At 34.7% G+C, this 25,801-nt stretch overlaps 1 protein-coding gene across 4 annotated transcripts in view; it reads left to right on the forward strand.

Moving 5' to 3' along the window:
- Window positions 1-25,801, forward strand: part of NAALADL2 (N-acetylated alpha-linked acidic dipeptidase like 2) — a 1,363,282-nt gene that overhangs the window by 320,852 nt on the left and 1,016,629 nt on the right. For 3 of the 4 annotated variants that reach the window (XM_086674748.1, XM_086674747.1, XM_086674749.1), the window contains exon 3: window positions 3,753-3,861. The gene's annotated coding sequence lies outside the window, so the exon portion shown is untranslated. Of the gene's footprint in view, window positions 1-3,752; window positions 3,862-22,292; window positions 22,516-25,801 lie in introns of those variants that run through there. The other variant, XM_086674750.1, reaches the window with a different exon arrangement.

The following is a 25,801-nucleotide window of genomic DNA, read 5'->3' on the forward strand; positions in this document are numbered from 1 at the left end:
GAATCAGTTGGAGGTCTGCTAAAAACATGGATTACTGTCTCCATCTTCAGAGTTTCAAATCTGTAGTCTGGATGGGGCCTAAGATTTTGCATTTCTGACAAGTTCCCAGGTGATGCTGGTGCTTCCAGTCCAGGGATCACATTTTAAGAACTGGATTATAGAGTGTTTTCTAACCACAGTGCTTAAGGCTGTGAATGGGCCAGATCCTTTCTGGAGCCCATGCTGGAGAACCACAGAACTAATACACTGATTGGCAAGCTTATTCTGAATTGGAGCAGATGGTAAATATTATAGGGTTGTGGACTTGTGGGTTAGACAGTCTCTGTTGCAACAACTCAACTCTGCTGTTACAGTAGGAAGGCAGCCATAGACAATACAGAAACAATGGATGTGTTTTCTGGGCAGTAAAATTTTATTTACAAGAACAGACAATGGGCTCAATTTGGCCTGTGGACTGTATTTTGCCAATCCCTGATCTGATTCATCTATGAGTTACTTGTACTTTTCCTGGCTCACAAATTATCTGTGTCCTGTACAGTAGCCAGCAACTGTGTGTCCAACTTTGAGCTGAGAGCTTTGGGGGAATATATATAAGAAGCATACTGTTCTTCAAAAGATTAGATCACTATAGTATAGTCTTCAAAAAATTTAAATTCCTAGGCTGGAAGAGATTTCATGATATGAGTGAATCTTGGAGAATGAGTAGAAACTAGGCAAAAGAGAGCAAAATAAATGTCTTAGAAAGGAAGGTCAGCAAGAGAAAATGCATGGAGGGAACACTGTATTCTTCCAAAGGGCAGCAAGGAGATTTGTGATATGGAAAGGATTGAAAATATTAAGAGCCACAGATGCCATTTAACTAGCATTTATTAAATGTTATTAAATGCATAACTAACATTATGCGTTTATTATGCATACTCTCTATATTGGCACAGTGATAGGTCTCTGGGGCATAGCTAACCAAGGCATAGCCCTTGCCTTCAAGAATCTCAGGTGTATCAAGATAGTACAGAATTCCAAAGCCATATACAGGTATCATGAATGAGATATTCTAAAATTCTTAGCTCATAGTGGGCTTTTCAAAGGGCATTAAACTGAAAATGAAATTTATATGGTTGACAACAGGGAATTTTTGTTAGTTCTTGATCAGTAGAGTGGCTTGAAGAAAACTTTAGGAAAAGTCATCCTCCATAAGCTAGTAAAATGGTAACCTTATAAAAGAACGATTGTTAGTAATAAACTCACAGAAAATTTACTAAGTTGTATAATAGTTGTATTGGGTTGTTGTTTTGCTTGGTTTTGGTTTTTTGTTTTGTTTTTATATACTTATGAAGATCCAAAATTAGTATGTTATGTTTGTATCAAGACATTATAAGAACTCAGGACAAATTCTAGGGAGTGGTACCATTTTGTCTTTGTGATACAGGTATATACCATTTAATAGTCTGTATAAAAAAAAAAAACCTCCATAGACAAGTGGAGCTTTTTATTTCTGAGATTTTATTCCTAAAACATTGGATATAGGGTCTCAGTGCAGTCTATTATCAAATTAAACATCTAGTGGAGCTGATGGTATGTGTTGGTGTGAGTGCTTGAATAAGATGATCTCTAAGCTTCCTTCTAATTTCAATGTTCTGACTTTAGATGATATTTGAAAGATCCACAAGGAAAAAATTCAGGCAAGTTTCCCTAAGAACCTGAGAAAATCACATCTTGAATAATGCATTTCAAAACATGAAACTGGATTTTATTTCACTTAGTAAATAAAATCCTGAATTTGTGGTTTAAAAAAACAAGGGTTGATCAAAGGCATTATTTTGGACAAGATGAAATATGACTTTTCAGTATCTAAACTATTTTACACAGTTTGATTTTTAATCAAATGCAGAGATACAGATGACAGCATGCCATTGTTAGCTAGTTAGATACCAAGAGAAAGGTGATGGGTAAATTCTCAGGCCTGTGACTTGTAGCTGGACAACTTAGGTCTCCATGAGCATGCCAATATCATTTTTATAATGGCTCCTTCATTTTCAGTGTTGAGGGAGAGCAGAAACCTACATTTGTACTAAGACAGTAATCAATTTCTTGCCCAAGTTTGGATAGAATATTGAGGTATTTTTAAATAAAAATTGAGAATTTAGTAGTTATCTTCAATCCTCCCCATTTCACATCACAGTTATTCCCCACAAATGAGATATTCTAAAATGTCCTGTCTCTATGTGTGTTTGTGTATGTGTGGATATGAATCTATACTGATGATATAATGTCACTAATCTTGAGCCAAGAACTTTATTTGAAAATAAGTGGGTCCACAAAGCTTCTCATTGCTGTATTGACCAAGTTAGGTTACTGTTATCAAGAAGCTTGAAATTGGTGAGAAAAGAAAAAGAAGGGTTGGATGAGACTTCAAAATTGGATAAATCTGCAGGAACTACCTGAATCAATTTTTCCTGAAAGCAGAAAAAATTTAAGAGAAAAATCCGGAAATTTTATTTCACTCTGTATTTTGGTAGTTGAGTACTTTATGACACATTATTTACTATTACTTAAAGTTTAAGGGAGATATATGATTTTGAAATGTGGGAGAAAAAATTAGGAAAGCAATGAGAAAGTAAACACAAGGAGTCACAAGTTTGTGCAATACTGCAAGTTGACTTTGATTGAAGAAAATGAATAATTTGTGGGGAATTTTAAAAGAAGGATAAAACACTGTACAGTTTTCAGATATTGCAAAGCTAAGGTCAAAATATAAAAATAGGAGAAGTAAAAATAAGTAGCTCTATAATTATGGCATTATTTTGTTAATGTCTTTTTAATTTATTTTTGAAAGAGAGAGAGAGAGACAGCGTGAGCGGGGAAGGGACAGAGAGAGGGAGACACAGAATCTGAAGCAGGCTCCAGACTCTGAGCTGTCAGCACAGAGCCTGACGGGGGCTTGAATTTGTGAACTATGAAATCATGACCAGAGCCAAAGCCTGCATACTTAACTGACTGAGCTACGCAGGCACCCCGAAATTATGGCCTTATTCATATCACAGCCCATAAATATGAAATGTAGATAACTAATTTTAGTATTAGGGGATCTAAAATAATAACGAAAGTCTGTCAATCTCCTGAAATGCTTTGTATCCATTATTGAGCATCTAATATGTGTTAGGCAATGTGTTAGGCACATTGCATACAATGTCTCTACTCCTCGCAATAGATCTTCAAATTAACTATTTTCACCCTAATTTTAAAGTGAAGAAATTAATAGTTACAGAAATTACCCATAGTTACACAGGTATTTACTGGAAGAGCCAGGCTTTTAGTCTTAGCTATGCTCTTTCTACTATACTTTTTTTCCTTTGTTTAACCCTTTCTCCCCAAACAGATAATATCACCTGGTGTCCAGTTATTTGTTTTCCACTTTATCTTTTATTAGGTTTCTTAGTACATGGCACAAGGTAAGTGTGCCAGTTAGGCTAGCTAAATTAAGGCACATAAAACATAAAAATGAGAGCAAGAGAGAAAAGTATTTGTCTGATTGTGTATACATTTGTCCTTAAATGTTGTTCTTTAAAAAAAATGTGTAATTATACATTTTTGCAAAAAGAGTGAATAATTTCAGGCTGCTTACAGTAAAAAGAACTGATAAAGTAACTTTAAAAAGGATTAACTAAAGAATGAAATTCAGGAGCCAACTGATAAATTATCTAATACAGCTCCCAATTTAAACTGATCACCTCTGTTTTTTGATTTATGAACAGGAAATGAGCTTTGACTGTTAGGCACCTGGATGAAGAGCCCTGGGTTCAGCTTGTCAGAGTCCTGTAGCCTACAAAGACCCTCTGCTTGCACTAGGATCATTCGATTGAAGTAAGACCTAATTACTTTAATTAGAATGTAAGACTTTTACTCTTGAGTCAACTTTTAATAAGGTGACTTGGCATACCTCTATTATGTGCCAAAAACTGCTTATTTGGGGGGAAAGAATGAGAGCATTATTCTGTGGCAAATTCTTATGCATTCCAATTCCTATTCATCTTTTATTTCATGGACTTGAATACATTTCTTTAGATAGCATTATCTAAGTATTTTAATTCCAGGGATCTGTGGGTGGCTCAGTATGTTAAGTGTCCAACTTCAGCTCAGGTCATGATCTTGCACTCCCTGAGTCTGAGCCCCGTGTCGGGCTCTTACTGACAGCTCAGGGTGGGAAACCTGCTTCAGATTCTGTGTCTCCCTCTCTGCCCCTCCCTCATTTACAATCTCTCTCTCTCTCTCAAAAAAAAAAAATAAATAAATAAAAAATTGTTTTAAATATTTTAATTCTGTTGTGGCTGTTGATATTGGTATAATTTTCTTACATTTGTACTATCAAATCATTTTTATACAACTGTAAATTTTATTATAAGTAGTCAAATTAGTCTCTTTTTAAAGTTTTATTTATTTTTCTTTTTTTTTAGTTTAGGTTGGCCCACTGATTTTATTGAAAAATGACAACAATACAGTTTGTGCCATGATTCAGCATGACTTTGCATTGCTTATTTATTTCAAGTTTGTACAGGTTAACTTTTTGGAACGTCTGTCTGTATACGGTCACATATAGACTGTAAACTTCAATTTAGGCACTAGAGGGTTTTTTTTTTTTATTTTTAAAAAATATTTATTTTTTGAGAGTGAGAGAGCGCGAGTTGGGGAAGGGCAGAGAGAAAGGGAGACCATCTGAAGCAGGCTCCACACTGTCAGTTCAGAGCCAATGTGGGGCTTGAACTCACAAATCAGGAAGTCAGGACACCATGACCTGACTTGAAATCAAGAGTTGGATGCTTAACATACTGAGCCACTTAGGTGTCCTAGACATTAGAATTTTAATATATATCTAAAGAGAGTGTATTGCTCTTGAAACATTCTGACTTTGAAAGGATGATGCCAGTGTTTTGATTGAAATATGTTTTTCTGTAAGGCACTAGCAGCAGTTAATGTTCAAATGCTGGTTTAGGCTTACTACGCATGAAACTTTACAAGGCATCCATGATACAAAGACCCAAAAGGCAGCACCGAACCAAGAGCTAGGAAATCTGAGCAGACCCAGCATGTCTACCAACATACTTTAGGAACGTGGACAAATCATTTAACCTTCTGAGTATTCCCTTAGTTCTGAATTTGAAGGGGTCAGAATAAATCAGAGAAAAGTGACAAATTTACGTGCCTTGAGTTCCAGCATGTAATACAAATGGATGAAGTATCTGGGTGTGAGACAGTAGAGAATGTCAAGACTGTTGGAAGGAGACTGTGGTCTCATAAAGCCATTCAGATTCAAACACTTTAAAGCTGGAGAAAGAAGTAAATTGTGTGGTGTGGGGAGGGGGAAGCAAGAGGAGGATTAAATTTGGCCATTGGATTGAATCAATTCTAGGTCATTTCCATTTCAATACATGGTTGTAAAATTTTGTTACTATGTAAAGCAGTTATGGTTTGCCTAGCATCTGTTGAGCTCTGTATGTGTTCCTTTTTAAGTAATTGAAGATAAACAAGTAAAATAAAATTTTTAGTTTGAATTTCCCCTTTAATTGTACATTAGAATTAGGAACAAAAGTGATTTGACCATAAAATACTTAAATGAAACATCAGTTTATTATTCTGAGGGTTTATTATTATTATTGTTATTAATTGACCTGGAATGAGAACTTTGAATCTAGTACTATAATCTGAGAATAAAATCTAGCCTGTGAGTTACTGGTTAGAAACTTCTCTCTTAATGGGTATAACTTATTAAAAAAATCATGTGAATATCTAAAGGAGAGTCATAGAACCTTTTGGAGACTAGTTTTGTGATTCTTTTTTTTTTTTAGTTTTTTGTTCTTTAAGTAGTGTTTAGAGGTTGTATTTTCTTTTGATTCATTTAAAATGCTATTTTATATGACAAAATTAAAGTTGTAGTTTAATTATATTTTCTAATATAATATTCTAGCTCCCTCAGTTTTTGCTCTTTTTGCATTTTCCTTTTTATAGCAATGGCATTTATTTATTTCTTTTTACCACCTTTACTGTACATTTCATCAGATGCTAATGGCAATTAGGCAGCGAGCCTAGTGGAAGATGGGAAGTGGGCCAAGTCAATATACTCTGGGGGTCTTATCTATTCTCTTTGGCTTAATTTAAATCAGAATTTATGTCTATAAGAAAATTGAACCCATGACTGTAGGGAGCCACATGTGTTATCTCAGTGACAAAGGGAGAATTAGAAGAAACTAGAATTTTTATGCCCTTGATTGGGCCCTTCTAATAGCTGCTTCTTTCTATATTATTTATATAGCTTTTTATTCAGGATCATATGCATTTATAGTCCTATTCAGGTTACTTCAGATATGATTAGTTTTGAGAATGGGTGCATTGTGTGAGGTATAAGCATACCTCAGATAATTTTTCGAAGTGTTAGTACACACTATTATTTTCTAAGATACGTATCCTGAAATAATGTTTTAAAATTTTTTGCATTAGATGTTATAGTCCAGCCATGTTGTAATGACTTTAAATATTCACTGTTCATTTCTTTGATAGCCAAGTCAAACCTGAAGTACTTAGATGTCAATACCCAAACTGATTAGAACTGGTTAGATCTGTTCCTTGACTGACCTACATCTGACATTAACAAAAAATACAAGGTCTTTTTTTCCCCCAAAACATTCACAATGTTCTCTGAACTCTACACATATTGTGGAAAATAAGAATAAACATACAACTGGAAATATTAGCAGATATAGTTTAAGGAAAGCTAAATAGGGAGGCTTTCTAATGATGCTATCTCACATCCTATTAATCTTGTTTATTATAGAAGCATTTAAAATTCACCAGTGTGATTAAGTATTTTCTTTATTCTCTTCAATGAATACAGTCATATATGTTTATGAATAAATTCATGAATGTTTATCTTCAGTGTTTTAGTTATGCATTGAGTATATGGACAAAATAGATGTTTAGACCATAAACTCACTTATTCCTTTATTATCTTTCTAGGCTTAGAGAATTAATGACAAGAATGTCTGATCTATTGCTTAGATCATTGATTCCCAACATAAACACAAAGTAATGCAGAATCTAGATTGAGGTAGTTAATTGCCACCCTTCTTGTATGTACACCTTATCAGTAATTCTGAAGCTGAGAACCCTCAGATTTTAATTCCTTTCATGTGACAAAAGATGCTCTGATATGCACTTAACATAAGTTCACCTTTAGCATTTGGCATTTGTTGTGTGCAAGGCTTTCAAATGGAGTGTTTACTTAAAATTAAAGTGCCATTGTTTTTAATAACCCGCAAAAAAATGGGTCTAAAGTATTTTTTTAAAGACATGACAGTGGATTTAAGAGTACAGTAGCTCCTGTGTGAATATTGCAGTTGTTTGAAAAATTTTGTAAAACATTCTTATTATCAAAATCTAATTTAAGGTTTAATGATGCAGTAAAGTTCAGATGTTCACAAAGAAACCAGAATAATAACAGTAAAAATTTAGCCATAGCTTAGTACAATCTAACCAAAATTTTCTGGTCAATTAGATTTGATTGTGTTAAAGAGTGACAAACTGCAAAAGTAATTAGAAATCATGCATTCATGAGTGGCTGGATGCTGCAGCCTGTTAAAGGCATTTTATGCTCCTTGAGGTTTGCCCCCCCTACCTGGGTGTCTATAAACCAAAGTACATGCAATTATCACACTCTTGATTTTTCTTGAGAAGGTTCTCACTAAACTGCTTAATAAATGTGATTTGTTCCAGAATTTAATCTCTATTTTACTTTTCTAAAGAGGCAGCCTTTGCTTACGGTACAATAATAATAATAATAATAATAATAATAATAATAATAATACAAAAAGAAAAAAAAAGAGGACAGTTAAATGATCTAACAGCAGCATATCAATGCAAAAATAAAACCTATAAATAGCCTTATAACACTCAGGAGCTGGGCATTTCTAACCCAGTAGATATATAATAGGATCTTACTGATACTCTAAGTCCTATACAAGAGAGAGATAAGGAAAAACACTGATGGCAAATACCTAGAGGTTCTTGTCATGAGCTGTCCTTAAGAACTCTTACACCCACAATGTAATTTCATCTAAAGAATGGTTTTCTGGTTAATCTCAGTATTAGATTAGCCTTGTTAAGAAAAGATTGGTAGTCTCTTTCTTTCAAAGTACATTTTAATAAAAGCATTAAAATATTTTTGTTTGAGCTACATCCTATACTTAACTAATGTATAATTCCTAAGAAAACATTTTAAGTATTATTAATATTTAAATTATTGTACTGTTTCTGGTAGAAATAATTTTGTGTATTAGACTTTACCCTTAAGCTGAAATTATATTACTTATATTTTCTTTATGGAAGTTTTATTTCTCTCAGTAGACTAACTTGAAATAGTTTCCTTTCTAAAGAAATAAAAAAAAATTAACAATATTTATGTAGGGAATAAGACATCAGCCATTAAGAGCTAAGTGATATTTTAAGGGAAAAGACCCCCAACTCATTAACTTTTTATTTTTGTGTAGATAAATCAATTGTTAGATTTTTTTTGCCTAATCTTATAAATCTTTTGAAGCTTTTTGCTATAGTTTTTGATGTAAATTTCAAAGATATCAATGTTTAACTCTATTAATCAGGTTGGTGGCAATTCATTTAGTACTTGATGCTGAAAATTATCTTTATACAAGTGGCTCCAGTTTCTTAAATAACCGAAAGAAATCTGTAACATTTCCTTGCAAACTTGACATATGGCCTCTTGTTAACTTACTTGGTATGAATTTCATACTTGTGTATATATGAAGTACTTTCTTGTACTTGAAACATCTTTTTATATTTACGTTTCCAAGTAAAATAATTCTAACATTGATTTTCTTTTTTCAAGCCGAATGTTCACCTTTTAAATAAAAGGTTGTTTGTAACCTGCAAAACACATTCTCTTACTTATATATAAAATATTTACATATAAAATATGTAACAGGTTAATATTTAGAAAAGTACTCGCTAAAATTTTTCAAGGACAATTTCATAGACATATTTCTGTTGAGCCTATGTTATATGTCAGGCACTGTTTGGGATACTAGAGGAACAGAGTTAATTATGCCTTTGTATTTTCCCTCAGGATATTCATAGTTTATCAAGGATACAAAGAATTACGTTGTAGTGTGCTAAGGTAATGTGGGAATGTAAAAAGTAGCACAAAAGTAGCATTATTGTTTTTGTTTTGTTTTTTGTGGTTCTTTTTTTTTTTTTTTTTGCTCTGTTTTTTTAACTCCTAAATACTTCTAGCCCAGGTCAATATTTATGGCTTCAGGTCAAATACCAGGATGATCAAGATTTTAGAGAGTCAACCTGAAACACAGTCATACCAAACTAATCCAAAACAACCATTATAAAATAACATGTAAGAATTATATGCATGTGTGTTAGTACTTTAACATTAAAATATGGAAAATATGTATTTATTTGAAGTTACATGTTATTTCTTATTTACTTTTCTGTTATGAAATTGCTATTTAATTTTTTTTTTTTCAACGTTTTTATTTATTTATGGGACAGACAGAGACAGAGCCTGAACGGGGGAGGGGCAGAGAGAGAGGGAGACACAGAATCGGAAACAGGCTCCAGGCTCCGAGCCATCAGCCCAGAGCCTGACGCGGGGCTCGAACTCACGGACCGTGAGATCGTGACCTGGCTGAAGTCGGACGCTTAACCGACTGCGCCACCCAGGCGCCCCTGAAATTGCTATTTAAGCAGAACAGAGGTAGAATAGTTAAAAGTGGCAATTAGTAATTAACAAGACTAATTTAACAAATAATATGTATGAAATATACCAATATTTTTATCTCGTTCTGTCCTCTAATATAACAATTTATTTGAACTATTTTTTTGGGTTTTTGTTGGATATTTAAATTTTATTGACTATATTGTGAATTTAAGATACATTTGAAACTATAAATGGAGAATTTAAATTTAAAAGAACTAAGTAAACAGGTGTTACCTATATTTAATGCAAAGTAACCGTACATTTCTTTCTGTCTCATGATGCAATAGAATATTTTTATTCTTTGTTTCCCTTTCCAGTGAAACTCCTCTGAACTGCTTTCATCCTTTAGGTCATCCTTCTGTTAAGTAACACTAAAATTGAATATAGTTACGTGTAACATTTACTTTAATTTGAAGCTCTGCCCTCATCAAGGCCTCATTACATTAATTCCTTGTATCAGCTCAATGTGATAACAACAAGCTAAATATCCTCTCAAAAAAAGAAAAAAAAAGAAAGAAAAGAAAAAGATTACTTAGGATTTTACTTATTTGAAACAGCAGGTATTTACCTGCAGGCCTGTGTCTACAGGCCTGTTTTGGCAGACAAGCTATGTCAACCAGGACTTTTGCTTGTATACATTTACCATATAGGTTAACCCTGTCAAAAATATTCATCATTTTTGAAAACTTCAGAGCACCTTGTATGATACCATAAGTTAAACCTGTGTTTCTCAGGGAAAATTGTCTCAAAGTACGTAGATAATATGAACATATAAAATCAAAATTGGATTTCAAATAAATTACGCTTTTAGAAAAGAAATAGTCTTCTTTAAATTGGTACTGTTTTCTGCTGATTTTGCTGTTGTCTATAGTAGTTTATGAGTTTTTGTTTCAACCTAAACATGAACAACTCAGGTGCAGTCAGCTCATTTTTTTCTAGATTCCTTTTGACCAGAGCGCATCAGATTTAGAGAAACCACCCATAAATGTATTTTATTTTGATCCTTTTCTTCTTATCATCAGTGTATTTCCAAATTAGAGAAGAACATTATCCTTGTCTTATACTTTCAAAACGAATTTATGACAGTCCAAGATTTTAATACCTTTTGTATAGCCAGAAATAATGATAGCCGTCTTGTAGGCTTATGTCTAAGGAGAATATGTTGTTATTTCTATACAGTCCAAAATCTCATTAAGTACTTCTGCACTTTGACATAACTGAAAAATGATCAGAAGCTTTCATTATGAAATCCTCAATTTCACAGTTGGGCAAAACACCACTCTTTGCGCAGTGTTGCATATAAGGTGTGGAGGGCACTTAGCAGGTAATATCTTTGCATTTTCATAAGCTGATTGGGATTTGTCAAAATTCACATTCATGTAGTCTGCCAAATATGTAGATAGAGGAGTGTGGTAGAATAATGGCCCCACAAGATATTCAGGTCATAATTCCTAGAATTTGTGAATTTATGTTATATGACAGGATGGGGATTAAGATAGCAGATGGAATTAAGGTTGCTAATTACCTGACTTGAAGATAGGAAGAATAGCCATGATTATCCAGGTGGCCCCGGTATAATCACAAAGGTCTTTTAATGTGGAAGAGGGAGGGAGAAGGGTCCTTGTCAGAATGATGAGGTCTATGAGACTTAATGAGACATCGGTTGTTCTGAAGATTTGAAAGGGCACCGGGCAAGGAATGGAGGTGGCCTCTGGAAGGAGGAAAAGTCAAGAAAATAGATTCTCCCCTAGAGTCTCCACAGAAGAACTCAGGTATGCTAGTGCTTTGATTTTTCATCCTAATGCCTTGATTAACCCAGTAATACTCATTTCAAAATCCTGACCTCCAGAAATGTAACATAATACTTTTGTGTTGTTTTATGCCTTTGGGTCTGTGTTATTTGTTGGAGGGCAATAGCACGTTAATATAATGGGTAATGTCTAGTTCTTATTTGGGTAAGATACCAGCATTCCTTGTTTTATGTTTTCTGTAGCTTCGTAATATCTTCATAAAAACCTAGAAGATTTGAAACTCCATTTTTCAAAACAAAGCACCTAAGAACTAGAAGTAACATTTTGTTGTTCTGATTCAGTGTATCATTGGATATACTGAGAAAAGTGTGTTTGTTAATAAGGTCCGATTAAATCAGGTTTATACTATGATAGGCCAACACATCTATTATCGAAATGATCCTTTTGTTTGTGTGCATGGTTGTAATCTCTGAATCAGGAAATGTAACTTTATTTACTTTTATAAAATAATCAAGTGGATGGTAGGATGTGCATTTATTCTTGTGGTGTGTCTGCAGACTAATACAGTGGCTATTTTGACTGAACGTGATGTAGTTTGGGGAGATGAAAAAAAACAAAACAAAACAAAACAAAACATATGACTGATCTATAGATACTTTCCTGTTTCATCTAGGACTTGTGAAATTTAGACTCCTTGTGTCCTTTTGCATCCCCTTTTCCATCATGCCTAAACCCAATTTCCTTTGTGCATATTGTATAGGAATGCTCTATCTTGGTTAAGTACCTCCCTAATACAATTGTGTGTGTCTTTCTTTCTGTCATTAAAATAATACAGTTGTCTGGGTTATACTGACATTTGTATTGTAATCATTCTCATTTCATTATCTGAACTCTTAGAAAACCTGGTCAAAGTATTCACAATGTTAAAATTAAACTAGCATTTACCTCAATGCAAAGCACACAATTAATCCGCAAGCAAGTGAAAGATGATTGTTAATGCTCATGATTACAATGCATTTAGGTTGCACATATAAGTCACATCACTCAGTGCTGCAACAATAGATGTTTCATTTTATGAACTGCAAATCACAGTTGCCAACCAGTAGTTGAGGGAAAAACAGTAACTACTCGAAGTGGATCATCTATGTCATATCCATTTAAAACTAATAGAGTGTTACTTTTTGCTTCCGTTTTTTGAGCTGCCATATGGATTTTCTGTGTTTCCTCTAACCTTCTGTTCCCATTCCTAAAAACCGGGATATTTTTCATTCTGAAGAGGGTTTCCTAGGACATGGGAATTTCAGTGCTCAAACCTGAGTAGTGCCAGGCAAACCTGAATCAGTGGCCATCCTAAAACCAGTGGATGGCTTGAAGATATAATGGGTACTCAACATACCGAAAACATAGTTTCCTTTCCCATATATGTGCTTACAATATATTTTCTGTCTTGGCATATTACACTAAACTGATCAAACCACAAACATAGGAAACATATCTCTTTCTCTTAATGCTTTTTCCAGTATTTCAGTATGCCCTATGACATATTTTAATTTCTTTTTTCTTTTTTAAGTTTATTTATTTTCAGAGAGATAGAGCATGAGCAGGAGAGGAGTAGAGAGAGACACAGAGGTAGAGAAAGAATCCCAAGCAGGATCCACGTTCAACATGTAGCTGGACATGGGACTCAATCTCATGACCACAAAATCAGGACTTCAGCCACTACCAAGTCAGATGCATAACTATCAGTCAGATGACTGAGCCACCCAGGTGCCCCATTTTATTTTTTGAATATGGAATTCCTTCTCATGTTTCCAAAAATTTTAGATAGGAGAAGATGTATACAGGAAAGTCCTCCTTTCCACCTTGTTCCCCATCTTTCTAGTTTCCATCCAGTCTAAAGTAGTTATCATTGTTATTGGTTTCACATTCATCTTTATGAATTACATGCAAATAAAGATACTGGTTTTGTTCTGTGTTGTGTTGTGTTGTTTTTTGTTTTACTTGGCAATAATTACTGTGATTTGAAAATAAGAAGAATGGGTACCATATAGTATACAGTCAGAGGTTCTTAGCAATTCTGAAATTCCTCTAGGTAAATATTGCCAGCTCACTACCCAGAGGATAAAAAAATATCTTGAATTAGGTCCTGGTTTTGCTCTTTAGGTATGGCTCCCTAGTGTCTGTGTCCCATAGATTTTGGCCTTACCCTCTAGAGGGATCTTCCATTTCTATCTCCCTCCTTTTATATAAAGAAAGAATTGGAAAGTATCCACTTATTGGTGGTTGAGTAGTGTTTTATGCCTGTTTCGTCCCAACAGAACATTGGAAGCTTGGGGATATTTTATGTGTCTTATCTAGTTACAGTCTTTTTGCGAATACAATTCTTTCAATACCTTTTATCCCCACAGTGTGTTTGATTTGTCAGCTGTATGTGACAAAAGTCATTTGACTGTCTTGGGTATTCTATGCATACAATTATATTTTTAGATATCTGTAGTTATTAACAGTTTTACCTCTTCCTTTCCAAAAAATACATTTATAACTTCTTTTTCTTAATTTTTTGGTTAGTATTTTCAGTACAATGTTAAGTAATATTGGTGATGGGGGCTTTTGTCTTGTTTCTGATTTTGTTGGTAATGCTTCTGGTGTGGCTGCATTAAGCATGATAGTGGGTTTTGGACTAAGCTGGATTTATTTTATCATGTGAAGGAAATTGCTATTTAAATCTATTTTATTGAGTTAAATTTTTTTTAACGTTCATTCATTTTTGAGAGACAGAAACAGAGCATGAGTGGGGGCGGGGAGTGGGCAGACAGAGGGAGACACAGACTCTGAAGCAGGCTCTGATCTGTCAACACAGAGCCTGACCTGGGGCTCAAACTCATGGACCACGAGATCATGACCTGAGCCGAAGTCGGACACTTAACTGACTGAGCTGCCCTGGTGCCCCTATTTTATTAAGAATTTTAATCAAAACTGGTTACTGAGGGGCACTTGGGTGGCTCAGTCAGTTAAACATCTGACTTCTACTCAGGTCATGATCTCGCGGTTCATGAGTTCAAGCCCTGTGTGGGGCTCTGTGCTGACAGCTCAGAGCCTGGAGCCTGCTTCAGATTCTGTTTCCCTCTCTCTCTGCCCCTCCCCTGTTCATGCTCTGTCTCTCTCCATCTCAAATAAACATAGAAAAAATTTAAAAAATAGTTATTGAATTTTGACAAGTGGTTTTTCAGCATTAACAAAGATGATAAAATATGTTTCTGGGCTCTATTAATATTATTACACAATTAAATTAAAAGATTTCCTAATATCGAAAATTCTTAGATTCTTGGAGTAAATCTCACATAGTCATGATGTATGATTCTTTTTGTGTATACTTGGATTATATTTGCTAGTATCAAGTTTTTGCTTTGATATTCATAAATGATACTGATTTAAGGGCATATGTGTGTATGCAATCATTGTTGGGCCAGGGGGATTTCTTCTTTAACTTACACTATCTAAGAAATTTAGAGGCATTAAAATTGTTTGACCTTAAAAAACAAAAAGGATTTCCCCATGAAATCCTCTGGGACTGATGTTTTTACATTTATCTCTTTACAAATTGCTCTATTTCTTCTATGTAGGTCAGTCTTTAGATTTTTCCATCTCTTCTGAAGTCAGCTTTAGAAAGTTAGATTTTCCTAGAAAATTACCCATTTTATTAGGAGTTTCAGATTTATTTCTGTTATGTTTAGCCACATACTCTATTCTTTGAAATTTATTTTGACTATGTTTTTTTTCTTTTATCACTTTTCATTTTTGTGGATTTCTACTCTGTTTTTATAGAAATAGGCTCATTAGTAATTTTGTTCTTTCAAATAATCAGCTATTGAATTTAATAATTATATTTTCAGTTTTCTTACCTGTTTTTTTCTTTATTAATTTGTTCTGTTTTGCTTCATTGTAATTTCCCATTCCTTATCTAATTCTTGTAATAGATTCTTGATGTATTTTAATTGTTCTTTTTTTATGGATAAAATACTCAAGAATAATAATTCTTCTCTGAGCAATGTATTTAACTTTTAGAACTACATTTTGCAGGAGGAGTGGCAGTTACATAGTCTATGCCCTGTCCCCCCAAATGTAGTTATATAGAGAGGTGTAAAACAGTATGACATGTTTTCGTGGAGCAAAACATTTGAATGGGATACTAATCAAAGTTTAAACTTAGCCAGATTACTGAAAGCCTCTTTACAGATTTAACAGTATATATTCTGATAGTAACTTCTTCCATGCATGTAAGATTTGTGATGTGTAATTAACATTTATGTGTATATTTGTGTTTTGTATATGTATGCATCTCTAATAATTTGCTAACAAATTTACTTTCTTATTGGTCCCATTTTCCTTTTAGTAGTTTATTCTAAAATTAGTGAGGAGGGTTAAATGACCATGTTGAGTTTTGAATTCCTTCTCTTTTATGATCTTAAAATTCATTTTCAAATGTTATATTGATAGTTTCAATTTTTTTATTTATGGGGGAAAGGCAAATATTGCTTCCTAAGATCACACTTTCTATAATAAGTAGGAGTACTCTGAGGAACTGAATAGTTACATAACCTCTCACATTAGGGACACAAAGAAGGAATGGATGACAGGATTGAAAGGTGTGTGTGTGTGTGTGTGTGTGTGTGTGTGTGTGTGTGTGTGAGAGAGAGAGAGAGAGAGAGAGAGAGAGAGACAGAGAGAGAGAGAGAGAGAGAAAGGCAGAGAGAGAGAGGGACAGAGAGAGACGGAGAGAGACAGAGAGAGACAGAGGAGGCTTAAAGTTGTTTATACATCTGCTCTTCTAGCTATTGGTCATACTGTGTTCCAAAAAAAAAGTGACTGCTATGGATTGAATTGTGTACCACAAAATTCATAAGTTGAAGCCTTAGTTTCCAATGTGATGGTATTTAGAGATAGGGCCTTTAGAAGATAATTAGATTTAGATGAGACCATGATGGTGGGACTCTCATGATGTGTAACTGCCCTTATAAGAAGAGACACCAGAGAGCTTGCTTCTTTTCCACCCATGTACCAGGTACAAAGGGAAGTCCATGTGAGGACACAACAAGAATGTGGTGTCTGCAGCCCAAGGTGAGAGTCCTAACCGGACACAGACCTTGCTGGTACCTTGATCTTACATTTCCAGTCTCCAGAACTATGAGGCATCTCTTCTTGTTGTTGAACTCACCTAGTCTATAGTATTTTGTTATGCCAGCCTGAGTTGACTAAACAGTGACATTTCACTTAACTTATGGAAGCCTCTGCTAATCATTATGTCTTTTTCAAAGTAGTAAAAAAGATAATGGTTTTTAAGATGGTAGTGATTATAATGGGAGATAGGAAATATTTGCAAAATTATTTTTTGTGTGATACATATGTTTTTAAATGCATATCAAGATAACATACAGACATATAGTAAACTTGTGAGTTTATAAAGTGTAATGAAAATGTTGTTTCTAATTCAGAAATTATTACTTGATATGCTTAAGTAAATCCTTTAATATGCATGATTCCCATGTGAATGAAGATTGCCAAAGTATGAAATGAGGATACATTAGCAAAATTACACAGTTTTTGTTTTGTTTTGTTTTGTTTTTTTAGGATTAGAAATTTTGATTTGCTTGCTTAACATTAAGATGTGCTTCCAAGTAGGTTGGGTTAGAATGTGAATATCATTAAAAGAACTTGCTTTGGGATTAACACTTATAACTGTCGTTTTTAATCTTTTTTTTTCCATTCTTGTCTCGCTCAAGAGATAGGATGCTCTCATTAATAATGGCAGCTGAGGATGCTTTTTATGCTTCATATCAGTTTATATCACTTAGTCCTCACTACCGTTTTTTGTGAGAGGTTTTATCATCTTCATATGAAATAAGGAAACAATATATAAGGGCAAAGGTATTTCCCTAATTTATATAACTTGAGAGTTGAGGTTTAAATTATTTCATACCTTGAACCATTGACTTATTATTTTGTTTTAGTATATGGTTAATGAGCTCTTACCTTAGGTTAGAAATCTGGTCAAATTAAGATCCAACAAAGTTGTTTTTCTCCCAGTGATAATGTTGACACATTTTTGTGAAATACCAAATATGTTCTGTAATAAAAGACTTGGAGCTGCTTCTGTTCTGCTTGTGTCCTAAACATGCGGAATGTCTGCCTCTGAATATTCCAGTTCTGTAAATTGCTGAAGAATTTAAGAGGGTAAGGCACATAGTAGATTCTTAAGAGAAAATGGACATATTTCCTATTCCCAATGACTACTGGAAATTATTTCCCTACAGTAATTACTTTATAAAACCACAAATTGAGGGGTGGCTGGGTGGCTCAATCGGTGAAGCCTCCGACTTCAGCCCAGGTCATGATCTCACATTCCGTGAGTTCGAGTCTTGCATCGGGCTCTGTGCTGACAGCTCAGAGCCTGGAGCCTGCTTCGGATTCTGTGTCTCCTTCTCTCTCTGCTCCTCTCCTGCTCATGCTCTGTCTCTCTCTGTCTCAAAAATAAATAACATAAAACAAATTTAAAACCAGAAATTGAATAGTTCATCCTTGACTTCAAGAATCTTTACAGAATTTCATCAGATTTAAGACATTTACCTAATATACAATAGCTACAATTTGTAATCAAAATGTTTGCTTCTCCACAGTTCTTTTGATGTCTATGATTCCACCTGCTAATATCTTCTCGAGTGTAGATCTGCATGTCCAGCTCTCTGCTGTTGCAGTTTCTAAGGAGTAACTTTGTTCATTGTTTCTTTATGTAGGCAGAGGTTTTAAGCTTGCAGCCTGCTGTGTTTATTGATCTATTTCTTAATAATTCGATATCAGGCAATCACACAATTCACAAATTGTCTGGGAGGGGAAAAGCGCATTAGCCATGCATTTAGAGGCCCTCCTAAGAATTTTAGCCTTGTCTGTTATGTAGAATGATTGGAAAGCACCACAGTGAGACTTTTAAACAAATCAGAGTTACAGCTTTTTTGTTCTAAAATATAAATGTTTCTTTAAGGATTCATTTTGGTATTTGCCTAAGGTTGTTTTCCTCTTCAGTTTGAATAGGGTATGAAATTTTCTAAGTCCAAATTAGGTGATTAGCCAAGCCATATTCAGTAATGTTCAGTCTTTGCTCTCAAATGTGCTTTTTCCATTTCGTGGCTCTGCTGTGTCTGGACTTCTATATATTCCGGGCCAGGCAATGTTCAGCTATTCTGATGTCACCTCTGCTCCATCTACTGGAATAATGATTTTTACTATGTATACTCTTTAGCAAAATCACTCTTTTTATAATGACTTTTTAAGAAAGTTTGTCAAAAGCATGGTGCCTAAGAGCATTAAAGTTATTTAGTTAAATTGAGAAACCTCAGAGCAGAATTAAGATGAAACTATTAAATTAATCCTATTCCTTTATGCTCAAATACATGCAGCTGGCACTGTATTCTGTCATGAAAAGATAGAGCACTTCTTTGCAATGAAGGAGAAACTGGCGTATGAGGGCAGAGGAGTAGGTGAATTTAGTAGGTGAATTTTGAAATAAAGTTGGTACTGCAATGTCCGATTTGCTCTGATTCCTGATCTCACAGCCACAGTGTGCTATTTGTACTCAGACATGCCCAGACCTCTCATGTCTCCCTGCCTGTGTCCATGTAGAGCCCCCTTCTCAATCCTACTTACATGGAAAGCTTCGATCTCCTTTTTTCAAGATTCCTGACAGTTCCTTTTGTTTCCTGACACCTCAGGCTTCAAGAAAGACCCTCTCATCTCTGTCTCCCTATACTAACTCCAGTGCATTTCTGTTTTAGCATTTTTTCACAAAATTATTGTCTCTGTACATATGTTTTTTTTTTTCATAAACACTAAAGTCTTTGAAGGCAATAGTATTTTGTTGTTGTTGTTTTTGTTGTTTTTTATGATCAACTGCTTTCGCTAAGGTAGGGAAGTTCCAATACTTGATGTAAGCCCTGGAGTCCAGAGAAGTAAAGGCAAAGCAACTTTGTTCTGCATAAAAAATAGTTGCAATATTTTGGGTAGGTGGCAACACAGAGACCAAATATAGAGATACCATGGCTCAAGCAGCCAGTGAGCAAGACTGGGACATAATTGAGGGGATGGGTCATGGTAAACTGGTACTGTGGTTAGATGCTTAACCATACACATTTTGAAAAATAGACATGGCTTAGGAGCGTTTTGGAAGTGGGAGTCTATGGCATGTGAAATGTTCACTGTCTCTGACTTTTCTACAAAATACTCAGTCTCTTTTGTTCACCAGTGATTTTGCTGCTCAAGGATATTTTGGGGAAACAAAAAGAGATACTATGGTTTTCCTTCAAGGTTGGCCTGGGGTGAAAGCAGAGATGACATGTCCGGGGATAGCCAGACATACAGTTTAGAGTGAAAACCTCAGTACCAGCAGAATACCTGGGGGCATGATGTTACTCAATGAAGGAATTAATCGAGGAATGGATGATGCATTTTTAGCAAAATGCAGGAGGAGCCACTCAAGTAACTGATTTTATTTTATTTTTTTCAGAAATCAAAACTTCTTTAAAATTAGCAAGGGGAGGGAATGGCACAGAAGAGCCTGAAGAGTCACTCCCATTATTCTTTGCAGCTGCAAAAGCAGAGGTTATAGGTTGGCACTGAGGGTGCCAAGTACTTGCCTTAAGATTCAATAAATCACAGCAAAGACCAGCAAGGGCCCCTGTCCTGGCTCCTTTTAGTCCTCAAAAAGAGACAAATAACCATGGTGCTCAGTTCTGCATGTTAGCACTTTTTCTCTCTCTCTTGATGAAACACAAACCTTCCCAGGATGTAATATATTTTATGCTTTTAAAGGAGGCAGCATGATTTAGTGAAAGACAACAGAGGTCATATGTTTGGATCCTTGCACCAACACGTTCTCACCTTCGTTAATTATCTTCAGCATAACTAATGGAATAATATATAAGACTAAGCTGGAGCCAGGGATATAATAGATGCTCAGTTAGCTCTTTCTTCCTATGTCACCTGCAGTCTTAGAATAAGAAGTCGTCAGCAACATTCCAAGAGTGCCTGTTGATAGAGTGGGTGAAGTACATGTACAGGGGCACCCTGGAGGCAGGGATGAATACCTGAAAAAGGGGAGCCTCAGACTTAGACAAAAACAAAAACAAAAATCCTCTTTTCCAGTTTTGCCTTAGGCTTGCCTTTGGGCTAGACTTTTGTCTTGTTGTAATTAGCTGCTTGGTTGTAAAAGGAAACCTGTCCAGAAACACAGCTTCATCCTCATTCATTCCCTGTTTAAACTATGGAGATTGCTAGAGAGTGAATATGTCCCCCTAAAATTCGTATGTTGAAATCCTAGTCCCCAACATGATGGTATGAGAGACTTTTGGTGGTGACTGTGTCATGAGGGTGGAGCCTTATGGTTGGGATGAGTGCCCTCATAAAAGAGACCAACTGTAGATAGCTAGCTCACCCCTTCAACCATGTGAGAACACAGACACAGGTGCTGTCTGTGATCCAGAAAATGGGTCCTCACCAGACACTGAATCTGCCAGCATCCTGATCTTGGAGTTTCTAGCCTCCAGAACTGTGAGAAATTTCTGTTGTTTATAAGCCACCAATTTATGGTATTTTGTTATAGAAGCCTGAGCGGACTAAGAGGTATTTCCAGATTGTTGTTGAATGGCTTAAAGGTCTTGTAACGTGGATGAATATTCAGTCTGTCTAAGGATGGTTTTAACAGATTATTTTCATTTGTATCATGAAAAAGCAGATACTTTTTTCATACTGCTGCATCATGTTGTTTAAAAAAAAAGCAACATTTTACAGTAAGATTAATTGCTTGTTTCTTCCTTGGCCATATCCAGACTGTGTTCTTTATTTATGAAATTCTTAAGTCTGTAATTTATAATAGGTTTTAGAAAAATGTGTGTGTAAAAATAATGCCAGCAAACATTATATTTAGTTATGATAGTAGTTTCATCCACATATTTTTTTCTTTTGTCAGTAGAAAGTATAAGATTTGTTTCTCAAGAAATTTAGAATTAACTACAAAATCTGTTCTACATTTATGCTATCAAAATTATTTGTATATTTGGCAGCTGGGATTAACCTACTATTTGCATTATTCCATAATGGCTTCACTCAATGCTATGCTGTTAATTTGTATTCAGTCAGTTTATCTGGAATGATTCAGATGTTTTAAATGTATTTGTTTTTAGACAGCAAGAAAAAAAAGATCATGTATTCTTTTCACAATTTACATAAAAGATCCAGATGCAAGTTTATTTGCTTGTGTAAATTCTTCCCATGCTTCTTAAGAGACAGAATTCTCATTTCCCACCCAGATTAATTTGAACATGGTGTGTTGCTTTATTAATTGGTAACGATGCAGTTGTAAAGATGCCTGTGTTTCCTTGAAGTCTCCTGTTAGCTCTTGGAAAAGAGGGGTATGCAAAAGGTAGAAGCAGGAATTGTGTGTACTATATACATGGATAGCTTAGAGGTTCATTAAAGATTCATTTTCAGTTAAAGTAAATTTTTATCATCAATCAATGAATCTGTTGGAAGTTTAGAAATAGTGCCAGACCAGATCTAGTAAGATGTTTCTTCTCTTATGCTACAAAATACAGTAATGATAACTTTTATTTGACTAATTCTATATTGTCTACAAAACATTTCAAGTGCATCTTATTTAAACCTCCAATTCCCTGTAAAGTAGATAGAGCAGGCAATAATTTTCTTCCGTTTTTACACCCAAGGAGGCTGCTTCTCTGAGGGGTAAAGCTGCAGAAAACAATGGAAGAGCTGTAGTCAGCACCCATAGGACTTCTCTCTCCACTATTTCCCTTACATCTCCATGTCGGCTGAAGCCTGTGCAAGTGCAAGGCACCACACTGCCAATCATTTCTCTTCTTGTTTGCAAAGAAGCCACACCACCCAGAAGTTGTGATAGTGATTCTGCAGTGAAATTGAAAAAGACAGGTGAGCTTTCCAACCTAATGTTACATTTCTCAGGTCCCAATATTGAGTACTTTGGCTGGATTTACAGACACAGAGAAATCATTTATTCACTCAATGGGGAACTGTGATAGGCACTGTGGGCAATACAAAGAATCCCCAGATTTAGTGTGATCCTTGATTTGTTTTTATATTTATTTGTGGTGGAGAATTTCCTTACGCATGTGTGTAAGAGATCATTGAGAACAAGTTACAGAGCTTTGTTAGGAACCCAGCTACGTGTTTAACACGTGGATGGGCACTGGCTGGTCTCTGCCAGGCTCTTGCTGTCATTGTTGCTTCCTTCTAGGTATGTAGGTTAAATTTTATAACGCAGCCACTTATAATAGATTTTTGGCTATAACTTTGGGTTGGCAATATTATGAACATGGACATTCAATCCTGTTCAAGAAGAAATTTTCCCAGGGTCGCCTGGGTGGCTCAATCGGTTAAGTGTCCAACTTTGGCTCAGGTCATGATCTCGCAGTTTGTGAGATCAAGCCCCTCACCGGTGTGTCTGCTGTCAGCACAGAGCCTGCTTTAGATCATCTGCATCCCTCTCTCTCTGCCCCTACCCTGCTCCTGTTTTCTCTCTCTCAAAAATAAATAAACATTAAAAAAATTCCCATGATACAGTTAGTTAAACTATACATTCTTTTATTTAATTGTATTCAATTGTATCCGTTTTCTGCTCTTTGTGATTGTTCAAGTCTAGTAAACAAGAGACAAAGATAAAGGGAATTGTACCTTTTTTGGGCAAAACTAGCGTGTGCTTAATTCCTCATGATGTCCAAATAGCTAATACAGTATCCAAGGGTTTTTCATGGTACCTTTTATTTTATTTTATTTTATTTTATTTTTATTTTTTAATGTTTATTTATTTTTGAGAGAGGGAGAAAGAGACAGAGCATGAGCTGGGGAGGGGCAGAGAGAGAGAGGGAGACACAGAATCTGAAACAGGCTCCAGGCTCTGAGCTGTCAGCATGGAGCCCTACGCAGGGCTCAAATTCGGGAACAGTGACATCATGACCTGAGCTGAAGTCAGATACTTAACCAACTGACTAATTTAACTAACTGACTAGTTAAATATAACTTTCCTTTTCCAGTGTCAGATTCAAAATCTTTTTCACATAATAGTGCACACTACAGTCTAACCCCTAGTTTCACATGTCATATTGTCTTAAAGCCCTTCTACTTCTAAAGAAAACAATTGTTCCACACGAATGGTGCTATGCCAGAATCCATTTTCAGGTGGTTAGTAGTATCTGCTTTACAATGGTAATTGAATTTGCTTATTCTGATTTAAAAAATTTCATGAAACTCCTGTTTATGGATTATTTTATTAAAACTGTTTGACATTATTCACATTGATGATAGTTGGAAAACATAACTCACCAGCAAGTTTTCATAGTAACTTGAGGCCAACAAGCTCCTATTTGAGGGGAAAAAAAATAAATGCGAAATGAAAATATTTTAATGTCTTACATTAGAAAAATAGCAAATTAAGGATTATTTACAACATTCTAGAAGCAAATTTTGAGAGCATTTGTTTGGGTTATGTGTAAATCATCATATTTATTATAATTTTATGACTTAAATTTATATTTGAATTTATATTTGAATTCCCTGTTCCATGTTTCACTTTGCTGGTAAATATCATGTTTCAGTTTTTAGAAAGTTTCACATCTCTGGGTCTATATGTTCAAGTTATACCTTCTGAATCTTTAGTAAAATATATCAAATATTTTTTAAATACCTATTAATTTTTTTAATGAAAGAAGACAATATGTCTGGGGAAATAGTCGTGCTATACATGTATCTTCTAATTTATTTGGAATCTCATATATACCAGTTGAGTAATTTATGTGGAGTCTCATATATAACTGTTGAATAATTTAAAATGATTTTGAGGTCATTTTGTTATATGAAAAACATTTTTCACTTAAAAGTCTGACATTTAAAATGTAGTAATTAAAAATAAATCTTTTGTAATATCAAGAAACTACTGGGACACATTTTTGAAAGAAAATAATTTGTAATTTTGTATATTGTGAAAGTATATCCTTTCTTATTTTGTGGGAGCTGGTAACAGTGAGGAAGAGAGTGGTAAATTGGTAAGAGAAAGGGAAAGAGTCACAGAGTTGAAACAGTTTTTCAATTCCACCATTGAAACCATTTGAAATTAAATGCCCTGCTGAAAAATATTGACAGTTAAGAAAAATCTCTTATTTGTCCCATATTTAAATGCTGAGAGGTATCATTGTTATGTGATTGTAGTAATATTGCCAGGATATAGGGTCCTCTTTCTTTCAAATCTTGAAATGATTATTCAGGGTTCTATAATTTCAAGGATGGATAGATTACTGCCACTTGTGTTTATTGTATAGATGATGCAACAAAATAGTATAACCTTTTTTCTAAATACCTGGAAAGTACAATCTTAAGATATTTTGAGATCTTTACATTACTTCAGATAGCATATCACAATCACCTATGCTCCATTTATGATTGCAAACAAGGTGTGATATGGCTTTGAATCAGTTTGTCTTCCTGAAGTTCTGAGCCACATTTCTAAAGCTTGGCATGAGAAGTAAATTTGAAATAAGCATCACTTACATGTGCAAATCGGATAATTGCTCACACAGCTACCTACCAATTAGTCACTTGTTGATGCAGTTAGCTGGATGTACAGCTAATTTGGGGTAAAGAAAAAATATGTCAGTTCAAAATGAAGACAGCCTAAAATTTGGCTTACTGGTTAGTTTTGCTTAGGATAAAACACTCTCATTCTCAGACAAATAATAGTTTGAGCATAATTTTAGATACTAAGGGTACTACTTACAAGTATTGTCATGTGTTCTGGTTCCACTTAATAGTTCTTGCTCAGATTTTGGAAGTAATGATTTATTTGAGAAAATGCAGGTCATTTTTATGCTGCCTCCCATTTATTTATTTTTTTAATCTCAGCTGTGAGGTATAATTAAACATAAAATTGTAGAATAATTAAAGGGTACACTATTTACCTGTAGAAGGACATGGGTTGCTTTCATATCTTGTTTGTTGTAAATAATGCTGCAAACATGGGAATTCAGATAATTCTTAAATATCCTGCTGTCATTTATTTTGGATATATACACAGAACTGGGATTGCTGGATCGTATGTTGGTTCTATTTAATTTTTGAGGAACCTGCGTATTGCTTTCCATACTGATTACATCAATTTACATTCCCAACAACAGTGCACAAGTGTTTCCTTTTCTCCTCATCTTCA

This window comes from Puma concolor, chromosome C2 (assembly GCF_028749965.1).
Source record: "Puma concolor isolate L17-30 chromosome C2, mPumCon1.1.hap2, whole genome shotgun sequence".
Classification (NCBI taxonomy): Eukaryota; Metazoa; Chordata; class Mammalia; order Carnivora; family Felidae; genus Puma; species Puma concolor.